Source organism: Colletes latitarsis, chromosome 8 (assembly GCF_051014445.1).
Source record: "Colletes latitarsis isolate SP2378_abdomen chromosome 8, iyColLati1, whole genome shotgun sequence".
Lineage (NCBI taxonomy): Eukaryota > Metazoa > Arthropoda > Insecta > Hymenoptera > Colletidae > Colletes > Colletes latitarsis.
In genome coordinates, this window is record NC_135141.1 from 25807071 (window position 1) to 25823757 (window position 16687).

General features: G+C 43.6%; 1 long non-coding RNA gene across 1 annotated transcript; it reads right to left on the reverse strand.

Annotated features, from left to right (window-relative positions):
- Nucleotides 1-10517, reverse strand: LOC143344328 (uncharacterized). Its single transcript, XR_013080095.1, has 5 exons — nt 10319-10517; nt 5095-5184; nt 4817-4955; nt 1012-1157; nt 1-890 (listed from the first exon to the last, which is right to left on the reverse strand). It is a non-coding gene; the product is annotated as an uncharacterized LOC143344328 (long non-coding RNA).
- Nucleotides 10518-16687: the final 6170 nt, after the last annotated feature.

Sequence of the window (16687 nt, forward strand, 5' to 3'; positions counted from 1 at the left end):
AAGATTCGTAAATGAAAATAAAAAGAATGTGATCCAACTCGGTGTGGAGATTCTATTATCATTCGATATCATCCTATGGCGTCACCAGAGGGCTACGCTCTTAACTTTCTCGCAAGTGCTCGACCGATTATCCAATATCCTGTCGTCCAAAGACGGGCCTGCAAGGATTATTTTAGAGATGGGTCCACTAGCAGGGCCTCCGGGATCTACGATCTTTCTCACTTCCTCCATCAGTAAAGCTCGCCATAACCCTCTGCGTTTGTACGCCCATCTATCGAAGGGTCAGCGAGAACAATTGTTGCCTAGATCCTGGCAGTATAGATCAAAGTGCAGCCGGTGTCTCGATAACCTAGTTATCCTCGCTTTAATTGTATCTCGCTCTCTCTCTGGCTGCTTCTCACTCTTATCGAGAATTCTGTTGCATTCCTCGAGCAGCTTCCTCTCTCCACAACCGTGCCCTCTAATCGACAATATCGCGCGTCCACACGTTATTCACCGTTTGGCCTACTAACGAGACCCTATTCGATCTGCCAGGGGGAGCGTTACAGAGGCAAGTGAATCGCGCGGGCGTAATTTGCAAAACGGAGTGCTCCGGTGTCAGCTCGTAATGCTCGATACGGTTCCTCCAATAATTCAACGTATCGCTGATACACCAATAATCCGGGCCAAGAGACAGTTTTTCCAGTTCTAGTCCGGCGCGGCAGCGGGGTCAGCCGTTTGTTTCTTCCCTCGCAAGCTGACGCCAGTAGGTTACCCTCCCGTAGAGCGACGGAAGGATCGTCATCTTGGATCCCCCAAAAGCCACGGCGATATTGTACGTGCAGCCGCTGCCCCGCCGACAGCTGGGACCCTCGTCTCGTTTCTGTCGTAGCCAAGGATCTCCCGGGCGGCTTCGATCGGGAACGAAAAGTCACGGATTAATCGTTTGCACCCTTGCAACGACGCTCGGGGGCGAACTGATCTCGTTAGGGTGACGTTTAAATCACATTACGCGGACTGTGATCGGTTTACCGGTAGCCCTGGGTCGCCGTCGAAACCCGGGTAATCCTGTTCGCTCGGTGTTTGTAAACTTGAAAAACTTAGAAGGTCCTGTTCCTCCCTTGATTTTGGATCTTTCGGTTTGAGAGAACGTGTAAAAGAACCAAGTATTTTGGAAGCTGAAAAAAAGAACTCAATTAGAAAAGACATTGGGTCTGGAAACTAGTAACAGCTCAGATAATAGGAGTACTGAGGAATAGAAGATGGATCAAGCGGACTCCTTTATCCCCCGTCGGATACATATAAATGGAGGGAGTTCCATGGCATGTTTATATGAACTTTACACTTTCAGAGTCCGAAATCCACTAACAGAGACTTTGAATTCACTAACACTCGCAACATTACTAACAGGTTACAGAAATCAACACAAGAAGCGAGACAGAAAATGAAATTATAGAAACATTTCTGGTCGCACGTTATATTTTCGGTAAAGAATTTTTTTCTCGAAACTGCGTAGGATTTCGGAGGTATGTCTATTGACTAAAAATGATTGTAATTGACCCCCGCAACCGAAAATAATTTTTCCAGAACGATTTGAAAAGTTTTTTTTTCGTCGAAAAATTTAGGCACCTACCCCCCGTCGATTTTTCTTAAGAATTCGTTTTTCATTTCTAGTAATTTTGTTTGACGTCCTACAGAAAAGTTGTCTAATACTTTTTTGTAGGTACCTATGAGCTCTACTTAAGAAAAAAGTTTCACTGAAATATATTCACAATTGTAGGAGTTATAGGTGTTTGAAAATTGGACCATTTTTATGGGGTTTTTCTCATTTTGCGGAGTCAAGGACCAACTTTTCGAATATTTTTGCGATTTGTACATATTCTCCATCAAAATACGCGTAGTTTGCTTTTTTAAACATTAAAATCCGTCAATCCGTTCAAGAGTTATGATGTTTTAAAGATTCGCATGAAAATTCGGGCAGACATTTCTGGCCAGAAATTATATTTTCGGTAAGGAATTTTTTTCTCGAAACTGGTTAGGATTTCGGGGGTATGTCTATTCACCAAAAATGATTGTAATTGATCCCCGCAATCAAAAATAATTTTTCCAGAACAATTTGAAAAATTTTTTTTCACCGAAACTTTCAGCACCTATTGGAATTTTTTTCTCGAACGTGGATAGAAATTCGGGGGTATGTCTATTCACCAAAAATGTTTGTAATTGACCCCTTTAACTAAAAATAATTTTTTTAGAACGATTTGAAATTTTTACACCTACCCCGTTGTTCGAAACCAAAATTTCGGCAATAAATTTTAATAATTTGAATACAAACGTCACGTAACTTTGACGATCGAATAATAAATATGGCGGCTACAATGATCGAAAGTTCTACATCTCTTATTTGGAGAATTCTATGGTTTCCACGCCCCCGTATACTGCACTATTTTATCTTAATATCGAGCCGTTTCGTATCGTCCACCTGTGTTTCCGCGCCAGTTCGCCCAGTGGACAATACGCGGCTGATTGCAACACTGTTGACCTTTACGAAACTTGGAGCACCGGTTCCGGAGGGGCGGAACGTAGTTCTCGGTCGGTGGAATCCCGAGGGTGTCCCATATTTCCGCGACCGCCGCGACGAATAAATACCACGGGGTTGGGTTGTTAATCCGCGCGAGACATTAAAGTCGAATGAACTTTACCTGCATCTGGAAGTTCGGACCGAAGTTAACGCCTAAGTAAGATAAGGTTAAAGGTTATTGTTCGAGGAACGACGGAGGACGAAGCCATGCGGGTAGCCGTCGGCTCCGCCCTCGCGACGCTTGATATTCCACCCCCGAACGACTGACATGCGCCCTGAAAATATTTCCCCGGGGCTCTCAACCCTCCAACGAACACAGATTATTGAACGACCGATTTTTCCTCCTTTAATCACGAATTAATTGCTAATTTAAAAAAAAAGCCGATTATTAGCACCGTAGGAAGACTGACAATTTTCTCCTGTTTATATTTTTGGGGGAAAGAAGTATAATAGAAATTGGCCAGCTTTGGATCACAACAGAATACAAAAATGTTTCATATGATTTTTAGGAATACGAAATAATTATTTATCCCTAAGACAACGGGGAAAACGATACAAAATTAGTTAAAAGTTCGCAACGAATCTTTAGTTAGCCGACGGTGCGCTCGTCCAAAGTGAAATAAAATGGCGGAGAAAATTGTACGTCGACTTTTGGTGATCTTTAAATCCATGGTGTCTTAAGTGGGTCCTTTTTGATTCCAAAAGCCAGAGGCGCTAAAGTTGATCGAAGATCGCGATCTGGGCGAGCGAATCGAACGCTTCGGGGTCTTTAAAAGTCGAAGCTGAAAAGTGTCATTGTGGACACAGCTGACAGGCTACGCCGATTACCCTCGTAGATTTGACACGCTATTACGGATCGGAGTCCTCGGTGTTTACTTAACTATCGATTAAGCGTGTCGTTTCGCCGGTGTCTGCAAACTAATCACAGGTGTTTCGGTTTGTTTTTCGCCTCGAACAGGTTCGCCGGACTGTCCGTCGCTCCGCGGAAATTCATCCTTTGTTGCAACGATTACGAGCTGGTCGGGCCATTCCCGATTAAGTGTGTCTTTCTGTTCGGTGGAAACGGTTCGCGGTGGATTCGTATGCACGGTATTGCGTTTGATGGAAACGCAAAAGTAGCGCGTTTGATAAAATACGATTACATATCAAGCGCTGAAATTAATTCCTTACAAAAATACAATTTCAATCTGATATTATAATAGCTCGTTCCTGTGCAAGTTTCGTTTATAATAAAAATGAAACGATTTCTTATAGAAACTTCGTCCACCGTAGGTTAAAAAGTAACTCACACTTGGATCTAAAAAATTATGTTTCTCGACAATGAATTTTGACCAACTATGATTCGAAGGATCGATCGACGTACGCGGGAGCAGATTGTCCTCCAGGATCTTCGAGTAGGAAATTAATCGACGCAACGCCTCCGATCCGTGAATCTCTGGATCACGGTTCGATGCCGCGGAATATAAGGTGGCAAATCACCCTTTGAATACACTCCCAGGCCATTATGACGCATCGACGATCCCATAGAAAGACTAGTCCTGTTCCCGTCGATCCTCGTACAATGCTCGTGGCGCGAGAGATCCACCGTTTCTACCATTCAACGCGCGGGACCTTCTGTGTTTGACCACAAACTGTTTTAATCCCTCTGTTACTTCTATTTGCGCTCGCAGATCGTTGAGCAATACCCGCTCGCTCGTGATCGAACGGTCGGGGCCACTTTAGCCCCGACGCCGGATGTATCGATCTCGAAGGATCGTTCGCGACGCTTCGATACTTACTCGAACGTTTTCAAACTATTCCACAGTGCAGAGAAATTACCATTCGAGTCTTCGAAAATCTTGAGAATCTTGGATGATATTGGGACGTTGCGATTTCAGTGGCTTTCTTGTTATTTTTAACCGCACGGCGGTTCCCTGAACTTATTAATTCGGTTCCAACATGGCTGACGCAAGTCGAGGTAAATACACTGCGAAAATATACATTAATATTGTATTAGATTACGTAGCTTTGTATTACAATGGCGGTATACGGCGTGGTAACACAAATTTGATTCGCGAAACGAATAGAAAATGGCATCCATATTGTTCCAATGCCTCGACGTAACGATAGACTAAAATCTTTAAATTAAATGTCGCGGAATATTGTGTTATAAGAGGATCGAGCGTAATAAGAAAAAAATAAGATGGAAATCGGGGCATTTTCGCCTGGTAGATCTTTGCGTTTTACAGGCGTTACTTTTATGGTGAAAATTACGATTACTTCGCTAGGCGGCGACGGTCTCAATCTCTGAAATTTCGTCAGGGCCCGATGTCTGTAAGTGTCCTTACGATCTTTGCTTTACCCAATATCTTCTTGGCTCGGCGTTCACCGGGTCCTTCCACTGCGACGTTTAGCCTTCCTGGTGGGGGTACTTTTATTAAAACTCCCGTCAATAGTGCGGTGAGGAGGAGCAGGGAGACTCCTACTACAGGACGAGGCTTGCGCTTTATACAATGCTACAGCACAGACTAGAGTCCAAGGATCGAAAGGGAACTCACCGCGGAAACGTTTCTGCCATCGCTGACGTCCTCGCGTCGCGATATTTTCCATTCTTCGATCGTACCACGATTTTATAATCGCAAGATACACTGAAAAACGATAAAATAAAAATTAAATCAATAAATTCTGTGCACGAAAGTATTAATTAAGTTCCGGGACGAGAATTTAAAAATGTCGAGTAACAGTTTTTTTTATTATTTTTTTTCGCAATTTGTAGATATTTTGTTCGATGACCCATTAACAGCAATTTTCGTAGCACATTGAAAATTTCACATTACAGAGGGCCAGGAATTCGAGCCATTAAACACGAAATATTAATTGCGAAAGAATGCCCCGAATAATTGGAATTCCAGCGAGACGGCGAAAAAAATCGAGCTTTTCGTAAAATGGAGAATTAATCGAGGAACGAGACCGGGACGGATTGTTTGAAATATCCTTCTTCGGATTGATTCATTTTCTTGAAAGGATTGCAAATAGATCGACGACGCGCTCACCGAAGGAATTTTTTTTATCATCCCCCGATTTCAATATTACTGCGAATCCGCCTCGGAATATTCATGACTCGATCGGGACGAAGTTTTCGCGGCGTTCCTCGTTCAGAAAACAAAATGTCGCGGATAGAACCGTTCGATGTATTAGCCCCTTCGAAGTAAATTTAGATAGAATTCACAAATTTTAACAAACTTACGAAAATAAGTATAAAGACAAAAGTCAGGTAAGTTTTAACAACCAAACTATACTATATGTATTAATAAAAGCTCAAAGCTATCATAGGAATGTATAAATATATAAATCATACGTGGTTACAAAATAATCCGAAAGTAGGGGTTAAACAGAAAGTGTAGAATTTAAAAATAAAAAATTGCGCCCTCTGCGAGTCTCCTGGGCAAGGACACCGTCGACCCTCCGGTTCCCCCGGTCTCGTATTTAATTTAATTGTCTCGGCGTCGTTGCACGAAGGCAACACTTCCTTAGAAATCGTAAGAATGTACGCACAACCCCTACGCGGGGGCGGCGGAGGACGAGGGCTGTTGGAAACGTACACGTGACCAACCACCGTGGACCTCACGCATGCCCCGTTTAATACCACAGCTTGACGGCTTGGTCGGTATGCGGGGGTGAGGGGTGGCTAGGTATATTGGCGCCTGCCGTTAAGCTCATGTTGATCCCTTGTACCAGGCTAGAGCCGCTCGATACGCAGAGACTCGGCCTGTTTTCTCCCGGCGCCATTTTCAACCCTCCCACAACCTTTCCTCATTCTTTTTTCGCGAACCTGATTCGTTGCAAATCTTTACAGTAGAGCAACGGACCCAGTTCCATGAACAGTAAGATTCTAAACAGTTAGATATTTTTGCATTAATTAAATTGAGAAAGAAAAACAGAGAAAATCAATTACAAAGTTTTTTAACTTTGTTACAAGAGTTTCTCTATTTGTTTCTGTATTTTTTTTTTTAATTTTTCTAGTTTGTTAACAATAATATACTGGACTCTTTAACAGACTTCAGAACGGTTCGTTAATCCCGAGGCTACGGGAGCATATGTTAATGTTTTGAAACCGATAACGAATAATCGTCAGAGTTTTTCATCTCCTGAGAACAGAAAGCTGTCCATACATTGTTATCGTTCACGGTGCCAGTGAATCCGAGATATCAAAACCGTGGTCGCTGTTAATTAAATCGTACCCTATGAAACGTGATCGCGTACAATATTCGAAAAATTCATACACGATTCTCGTAACTTTGTCATCGCTATCCTCAAAGGGATGACCTTTCTAAAAGGCCATTTGTATCCAGCGATCCATTTGTATCGAATATCGATAACTGTGGCATTTATTTTAAACGGGTGGCAAACGGCAAAGAGTCGTTTACGTAAAGATTAAAATAAACGTAGAGCCTGTTTGCTCGCCCACGACTTTGAAACCAACTAATTAACATCAAATTAATCTTAAAGAAACGCTATACGTTCAACAGTTAATTTTTGCGAGTATTTCGTGAAAAAAAAAATCTAGAAACCGAGTGTGGTCCGCAAAAATCGATCGGTGAGGGACGGTGGGCCATTAGAGCGGGCGTGGAAATGGCCCAAACGGTAATAAAGTCGTCGACAACGTTCCTCGACGGTGATCAGAAGGTGCAAAGGTGGCGACCATCGGCGGAACCGTCGCCCGAGCCTCTAAAAGCCCCGACACGCGTCGCGATCGTTACGTCTTGCCGCACATAAATAATTAATGACCGTTCCCGGCCACCCTCCACGGTGGGAATATTCCTGACGAAACGTTTCGCGCGGGTAACCGCTCGTAAAAATTCTCGCGTCCCGGGTGCCACGTACTCGGCCGCGGTCCAGAGACAAACAACGCGACGCGAATCGTTTGCAATTTGTCGGAGTTCCTTTCCCGAAGCCTGTTGATCCTACGGGGTCTGGCCAATTTATCGTCGAGTCCTCGGGAAAACCGCCGCGTGAACTTTTTTTTTATGACAGATCGTTCGCGTAGGGTGGTTCCGTTTTCAAGCTCGATGGATGCTCCGTCCCTCTCGATGGTAAATTTCAAATACAGAGTTTTTGTGAACTGTTATCCCAAGTCGATTATGAGAAAATGAAAGTGGTTTCAACCAAACAACTGTATCTTCAACAATTTTAAATGCTTTTCGATGAGATAAATTCTGTATACTTCTTAACTATCCGATGCATATTTATCTACGGGAGAAACCCTTTGGTATACATGTAAAAGACGTTGACAAACTTGGATTAAACAGAGTGACTTGTGAAATAATTCTATACGAGGAACTATCGAATCAAAGAAGGGCAGAAAATCGCTATGTATACTGAAATTAATAAAAATACGGAACAATTTAAGCGACCCATATAGCGCGTAATGTGAAATTCTCTAGAAAGAAATGATAGCAAATTCTGATCGAGGGATCTCCCTTTCGTATCGAAACTACGCGTTTAAAATCTCCAAGAGATTCCTGAGACACGTGGGGCGGGGGTGAAATTTTTCCACCGACGACAGGCTTAATTGAATGGAACCGTCGATATATTTATGAACCGGTCTATTCGAACACGCACGCGACCCAGGAGTCTCCTATTCGACCATCATCCCCCCCTCCTCGGTCCAGCTACCAGCGAAACCGCCCTTCTGGTCGAAGGTGTACGCCGTGCGAGCCGCAGTCACGTGCCCGTCACGTGCCAGGGATTACTAATTATGCCCCGAGAACGGTCATAATATCCCGAGCCCAGTGGGCACTGCATAGATACAGTTAATATCTGGGCACGGCAAACACCGGCGCCGTTCGCCGCTTGCGATTTATGAATAAAGTTCCTTGCCGAAGGGCGGCGTCGATATTTGATTTTCACACATGAGGATCGGACCCGACCTATAGCTTCCCTCGAATTGGCTCCTTTCGCTAGACCTGGAGTCCTGTAGACACACTTTCCAGGCGACTTTTCGTTACGAGACTCTCGCATATTGCGCGGTGCCCGCTTTCTTGCGACGGAATCCGCGATCGAATCGTTCGAAAGTTACACTTCCCTCGCGATGATCTAAAACAGTGGTTAAAGGAATAAGAATTGCTTCATCTTAGGGTATTATTATGTGTAAAACAATCCTATATACAGGGTGTTAGGCCACCCCTGGGAAAAATTTTAATGGGGGATTTTAGAGGCCAAAATAAGACGAAAATTAAGAATACCAATTTGTCGATGAAGGCTTTGCTAATTTTTTTCTCGGAAATGCGCAAGATTTCGAGGGTATGTCTATTCACCAAAAATGATTGTAATTGACCCCTCTAACTGAAAATAATTTTTCCAGAACGATTTGAAAAATTTTTTTTTCGCCGAAACTTTCAGCACCTATTGGAATTTTTTTCTCGAATGTGGATAGAAATTCGGGGGTATGTCTATTCACCAAAAATGTTTGTAATTGACCCCCGCAACCGAAAATAATTTTTCCAGAATGATTTGAAATTTTTTTTTTCGTCGAAAAATTTAGGCACCTCTACCCTTGTCGATTTTTCTTAAAAATTCATTTTTCATTTTTAGTATTTTTGTTTGACGCCCTACAGAAAAGTTGTCTAATACTTTTCTGTAGGTACCCATGAGCTCTATGTCAGAAAAAAGTTTCATTGAAATATATTCACAATTGTAGGAGTTATGACTGTTTGAAAATTGGACCATTTTTATGGGGTTTTTCTCATTTTGCGGGGTCAAGGACCAACTTTTCGGGCATTTTTGCGATTTGTACATATTCTCCATCAAAATACGCGTAGTTTGCTTTTTTAAACATTAAAATCGTCCAATCCGTTCAGAAGTTATGACGTTTTAAAGATTCGCATGAAAATTCGGGCAGACATTTCTGGCCAGAAATTAGATTTTCGGTAAGGAATTTTTTTCTCGAAACTGAGTAGGATTTCAGGGGTATGTCTGTTGACCAAAAATGCTTGCAATTGACCCCTGGAACTAAAAATAATTTTTCCAAGACGATTCGAAAGTCTTTTTTTTTCACCCAAAACTTACAGCACTTACTCGAATTTTTTTCTCGAAAGTGGATAGGATTTAGGAAGTATGTGTATTCACCAAAAATGATTGTAATTGACCCCCGCAACCGAAAATAATTTTTCCAGAACGATTTGAAATTATTGAATTTAATTGTTAATAACTTTTTAACGAAACCTCTATCAACAAATTGGTATTCTTGATTTTCGTCTTATTTTGGCCTCTAGAATCCTCTATTAAAATTTTTCCCAGGGGTGGCCGAACACCCTGTATCAACAGAAGATCGGTCGAGCGTTTGCGAGAGGAACGGTCCATCTGGTGGCAAGTACAGGAGGCGATCCCCACATATGTATCTTTCGAATCTGCTTAAAAACATGAGTTTCTACTATAAAAAAATAAATACTTAGTTTGAAAAGACCCATTCAAATCCATAATCACAGAATAGTTTCATCCTCTACATAAAATAATCGAAGAGGAATTTTTCTCTCTAGTCGTTTACGGAGGATTTAAAAAAATAAATAAATAAAGACAATAGGATTCGGGGGAAACAATTTGCAGTACTTTGTTCAGTGCGCAAATGGCAGAATTGTAAATTGGAAAATCGTTTGCTGGACGGCGTGGCGAATATGACCGGAAATTAATTTTTCATCGGCGGCGTTTAGTTGCTGGTTTACCGTGCGTGGTCGAAGAAACGTTACATCGATAAAACGAAAAACAATTGAAACAAAAGCATACCGTCGAGTGTATGTGCCGGTACCCGTCATCCCGGATATGAATCGGTCGTGTGCCCGTGTGATTTTGCCAAAGAACAATATTTATTCGTTGCTGGGGGTGTTCGAACGTTGCCTTTGAAAATGCCGATGGCTGTGCACGCTTGATTTTATTCGACCGGGACTACAATAACGACTCGATTCGTCGAACGCGTTATTCTTTTCTCGATGTCCCTTTTTCCCTGAAAGAACAAACCATGGCAATTATGTTGGACACATTTGCTATATTCCTCAACGATTTCGAATAAAAAGGAATTTAAAACATCTACTAATAATTTTTATTTATTTCTCCATATTTTCCAAAACTAAAACCTATCGAAATTCTCTGCACAAATAGCGCAATAGCGAAAGAAACAAGTTTGATGTTTAAATGAGTTTTAAATGGATCGTGGGAGGAATGGACGTCGATCGTTTTAAGAGCGCGTCGCAAATATCAATCGACAGGGATTGGAAACTGTTTGCAATTGCTCCCGGCGAGTTTGACTTTTGTCGGACCGATCTCACCCGGATCTGCATCTCAGTTTCCCATGGGCGTAGGAGCGCACGTGATGCGCCAGCGACACGTGACCTCTGTCAATACGATACATTCATGGACCCCTGTTCGCTGAATAGGAAGAACGATCGCTATGAAATCTTCGTGGCCTTTGCAAACGAGAGCAACTATTTGCAAAGTGACCGGGGTTTCCTGAAATTGCTCGCGCTGCGCGTTTGGAAAACAAGGGTCGGACCTGGGAAACAGTTCTTCACTCCTCGACAGACTACCCAATGTCCCGTCGTCTAAGATAGGGCCTGCTAGGATTGTTTTAGTGATGGGTCCACTACCAGGTCCGGGATGAAATGCTCTCCTTTCCTTTTCTGTCTTCCTATGATCTCTCTCACTTCCTCCGCCAGCAAAGCTCGCCACATATCTATCGTTCGACTCAAAGATCCCACCTTCACAGCGACTTCTCCTAAAACAAATCGAAAAAATATATTAATAATAATCTAAAAATCAGAGTTTCTATTCCCCTCGAACCTGACGCTCGAGGAAGATGATCGCGAACGATTGGGTGGGATCGGAGATCAGCGATTCGAGAGACTCAGCGAGGGATCGAGGATCATCCAGGGTATCCCGTGACGCCGACAAGTTGTTCCTGCGACCGTTTTTGGCAATCGTGTAAGGTCGCACGAGGGCCACGTGGCGGCGCGTGCGGCCGAGCCTGTTCAAGCGCGCGGAAAATCGTTCTTTGAAGTTACGAATTCGCTGTTAATCGCGATCTAACGCTCACCTTCGCCCGGCCGCGCACCGAGAGATCTATTTTTCGGCCCCCGGAAGTCGGGTCGGGGCTAGGGGGGGGAGCGGGTAAATTCCAATCGCGCGCGAATCAAAATCTCCTCGCGGGGAAATAAAGGGCTGGTGGGCGTGGGGCTGAAGGTGGGGGGCGGAGGGATGAAACAACGACGGAGAAACGCTGCGGAAGGGCTGGTTAGGGGTGGCTGGAGAGGATGGACGGGGGGGGATTCATTGTTTGCCGAGTGGCTATATCGTAAGTCCAGTCGCCGTCGAAACGTCGACTGGATGTCCCTCGGTTTTTGTTTACTTTCTTTCTTTTTTTTCTTTTTTTTTTTTATTGCTGCAAGCTTTGTTCGTGACTACGGAAACGCCAGGGGGCGGCGGCGACGAACGTATAATGGTACTCGGCGATGCGGGAAACGCGAAACCGACTACGAGAGTATTATAGTGCGCTCTGTTGGTGCACGGTACTCGATGAAGATGTGTATTTTGCGAATGCAAAGCACTTGCGTGATGTATTTCATTTTGGGACGGAATATTTTATAAATTCGAGAGCACTTGTAGGATGTATCTTACGAGGAATTGTGTCCTTTGCAAGTGCAGGAAATTTTGTAGAGAGCATTCTATAAGGTATAGCTTGTGTATCGTTATAATCTGTTTTTCAGTTTTAGTATTTGTTTACATGTAATTTCACTGAACTGTTGACCGTTTTCGAGGGAAATATTTAAATCGTATAATTTGCAGCTTGCAATGAATAAGTTATGGGAGACGAAATATTGCAGGTGCAAGATGGAGATTTTAGGAAAGGAGCGACGCTTAAAATCTCCGGAGAAAAGAACGAAGGAAAGCGGAAAAGATTTCGCGCCGAGTACGATTTGACTACCAAAGAGATGAGAATATATATTCATAAGGAACATGAATAATTAAATGCTAGTTTCTTTTTTTTTTTTTTTGGCAAATTATTCGGTGGATTCTTTGATTTTGGAACTCATAAAAGAGCGCGATTGAAAATTGTCAAATGTTGCGTATGTCTAGCATCCGAAGTTTTAATTGGTATAAAGCACAGTTATTTACACGAAATGTAATGAAAACGTTACTACAAAGAATAAATAAAATTGGAATGCGCACGCAGCGAAAAATTGGAAATCGTTAACTTCAAACGATCATAATTTCGAAACGAGTGCATACGATGCATCAATTCGAACGCTATTTAATGAAAAATGTTCGTATTGTATACAAAAAACGTTGCTAAAAATATTAATTGACGAAGGTAGATAATGGACGACGATCGCGTTCGAGAAAATACTTTTTTTCACAAAAACTCCACTCACTTCAGAATCTTTTTCTCATCGAACGCGTACGTTTGGAAATGTTTTTATCTGGGAAAGAGTTTTACGCGTTCGGATTCCTCTGTCTTTATTGCAGCCAGCGCGATCATCGTCTGAATCCCTCGCGAGGACCACCGGAAAGGATTTTAAGCGCGCTCGAATTTCTGCATCAGTAACGTTACCCAGAGCCTCGTTCTTCAAAGAATTCCCCGGGAAACACGAGGCCTCGAAACGAAAGAAAGGTATCGAAGTGAATCGAAATCGTCGCTGTTGCTCTCTCGAGCTCGTTTCCACGGCGTGTCCTTTATCGAGCGACGAAGAGCAGCGGGATCAGAAGACCGGGGCGGGGATGGTTTACCCCGAAAGTCACGAACGTCTGCTGCCTCGCACACCGTGTAGAAAACCTTCGAACAATTTTTAATCCGACGTTAATACAATTTTTAATCTGTGTGTTCCGTGTCTTGCGTTTGAATTAAAACAGAATTAACTATGGTAGATATTGCACAATGTTAAGTATTAATTCAAATACTGTATGACTGTATTCTTAGTGTTTCCTTCATCAACAGGATATTAAAAATAGTGTAATTTACAGAGTTATTTGCATCCAAATGCAAGGAGTAGATTTAAGATTGTAGAACTCTGGGGGGGAAAAAGAATTGATTTTTAAGAAGTGTGAGATTAGAATCCTTGACTGGAAGACGGTTGATAGCGAGGTTGGCAACTCCCAACGGGGCGTCCCGACGCTCTCGTTTCGCGTATGGGCGCCACGGCGCATTCCTGACAAAGTAGTCATCACGCATTCCTGGAACGCAATCGTGAGCCTCCACCCTCGTTAACGAAAGATGGATTCGTGCGCGCCAGGCTGAAGAGGACGCGTTATTACATTTTATCTAGGGCCGACGTCAAGAATGCCGTTAAGACCGTGAGAAGGGCGAAACAAGACTCGAGGACACGCGCCATTGATATGGCTTGCCTTCGACAATTGGACCATCCGATTGATAATGGCAACCCCCTAGAGACTTTCAAACGAGACTCTTTATAAACAATTTTATTCCAAGCCACTAATACGGATCTCCCGATAGCAATAACAAAACCGTTTTGCTAGGAAAAAATGCGAAACCCTCTACTGCAACGTAGGTACCCCTAATCAAGTTGTGCAGCTCGAATAATTTATAATCAATGACGGTAATTTTAAATGCGGACCACCCTTCCGTGAATCTCTGTGCCGCAACTGAATTCAAGAAGGCGCGTATTATGATGCAGAGACACCCCTTTGTGCGTGACCAAAGGGTGCGCGGAGAACCACGTGCGGAAAACTTGTAAAAAGTTCTCCGGGGGATGGAACACGGAGACAAGTTGCCAAATAAATGGGGGACAGCTATATTTAATAAGGGAGAATCAGTTAGTTGTTTTAAAATGTCTATAAACGGTAGAATTACGGATAACAATTAACTCCTAACGCTTTCATTACGACATACTTAATTATTTAAAATAAATTTTAAGGGTGCTTTCCATTACCTGGAAAATGTCAATTTTTCCACCGCCTCTATTTTTCAGAAAAATCGACGCGTTGCACTCGAGCAGTGTCTCCAGCGAGAGGGAGAAAGGGCACGATGGAAAAATCGAGCATCCCCTGCAATTCGAGTGGTCGATATCCAACACGGTCTTATCCGGTGCATAATAGAAATTAGGGAAACCCCGGTGACCCTCGCGATTTCACGGCGCATAAAGGCACAAAAGTCGCTCGAACGCCGGGTGAAATATGGTTCCTTGCAGGTGCATCTACCCCATCACGACGGTCCCGTTCGTTGCATTGTTCGGGATGTGTGACACTAACACCGTCCGTGTAATTATGCCGATACGGTTCCAGCGATGTTTCGCGACTGGAAGGGAGAAAGATGCATCTCCCTGCTTGCGGGCCTCTAAACACCCTTTGGTCACGCACTGAGGGGGTGTCTCTGCATCCTAATACGCGCTGCGGATCTTCCTCCGGGTATCCTATAAATAGGCAAATTTATTATTCGTCAACCCCCGATACCTAACGCGGTCTAAAATCTTCCGACGGGCGTATCTAATTAGCACAGTGGGTCGAGGATATTTTCTAATCTCGTTGAGTGATACAAGTTTCAATTACACTCTCCAATCTATCAACTCTGCTAACAATCTCGGCACAATCAGTTGTTTTTTGGAATTACCGAAGAAGCAATTCGGAGAATTTGAGTTTTGCGAGTAATCCAAGGTCAGGTTCTTCTCCCCCCACCCTCCCCCAAGGAATTAGATTCGTATGAATTGTTTTCTACGCCCCTCGGTTGTTTGCAGCCCAGCAAAGAAAGATAGAAAAGGCAATCCATCCAGTTTCACCGATTTCCCGAAGACGGCTAATAGTTTCCAGCAAATTCAGCCCGCAAACAGTCCTCCCCCACCCCTAGGAACGTATGCTCGCTGTCGGCCCCGATTTACCGCGTCCGAGGGCACCGGGCACCCCTCGGCGTCCGCACGTGTTCCACCCTGAAATACTTTGCATCACCATTACCGCCAACTTGATGCCCCTTTGTACGAGCACTGAAGGGGCATACCAGAGTTTCATAGGCAACTAGGCGTATCATTGGGGGTGGAGGGTGGTTTGGGAGGGGGGTTGGCACGGATCGTCCGCGCGCCGCGAGGCAGACAGAGACAAAGAGCCCCCCCCCATATAGGCTTTTATTTGGCAAACATCGCTGATAGACGAGCCTCACAAAGGACGGCATTGTCGCGTATTTACGCCGGCCGACAAACGGCCAAATACTCGCGACGCGCCTCGACTTTCGCGACAAAATACACGGATACCACCCCCGCAACCTCCGCTCCCAACGATATTGCTTCGAGACGAGTTCCACTTTCTCGCGAGGTGTCCCCGTTTCCGAACACACTTTTCCCTTTTCCCGTCACCGCCTTTGAATGGAATATTCCCTCTCGAAGGAGTCTTCTGTTTTTCAGGGGGGATGAAATCGTCCTAGCATCCCTCTTTTGGATCGAATCCTTCCTCGACATCTAAAAATTTTCGAATAAACTCTATCAATTTTTAACTTTATATCGACTTACTCTACGTGTTCCGGGTTGAAACGTTTGCGAATAAAATAGTGGCGATGATTTATACGATACGTATGCAGCGATTTATAGCGAGTGAAGTATAATAGATCGCAAAGAGTTTGAAAAATCATATTGGCGAGCGCAGTGCGTTATTTGACAAATACTTGTCGCGGATATCGTAAAACAAACTTTTCCATCCGGTGCCAGATTTCATATCGACTTCGAAGTACTTTGTACGGGGGTTTACGCGTCCCGATCGAAGCGCAGAGACAAAGAAGCCCTCAGCTTTTTGTTTGCCAAATATGATTTCTGCGCAGACAATGAACCAGCAAACATCGATGCACTCAATATGTCAATTTTTCGAAGTCCGTCTGTCTTCTGGCTATTCGCAGCCTTGATTGGCCTCGCGGGAGCAACCGCGTCGGGCTTTGCAGATTAAATCCAGGCGAAAGTGAAATCGCGAATAACCGTGGCTCCGTCCTGTCCGAACCAAACACGATCGCTGACCTGATTTTTCAATTTTCTTTATAACAATATTTTACATATATCAATCAAATCAGAGTAAAATCTATCACCCCAATTTACCCTCGAAGAGTGTCTACAAATCATACTCAATATTCACGATGCTTGGTCAACAACCCTTCCCAAAATTTCACCCCAAAGG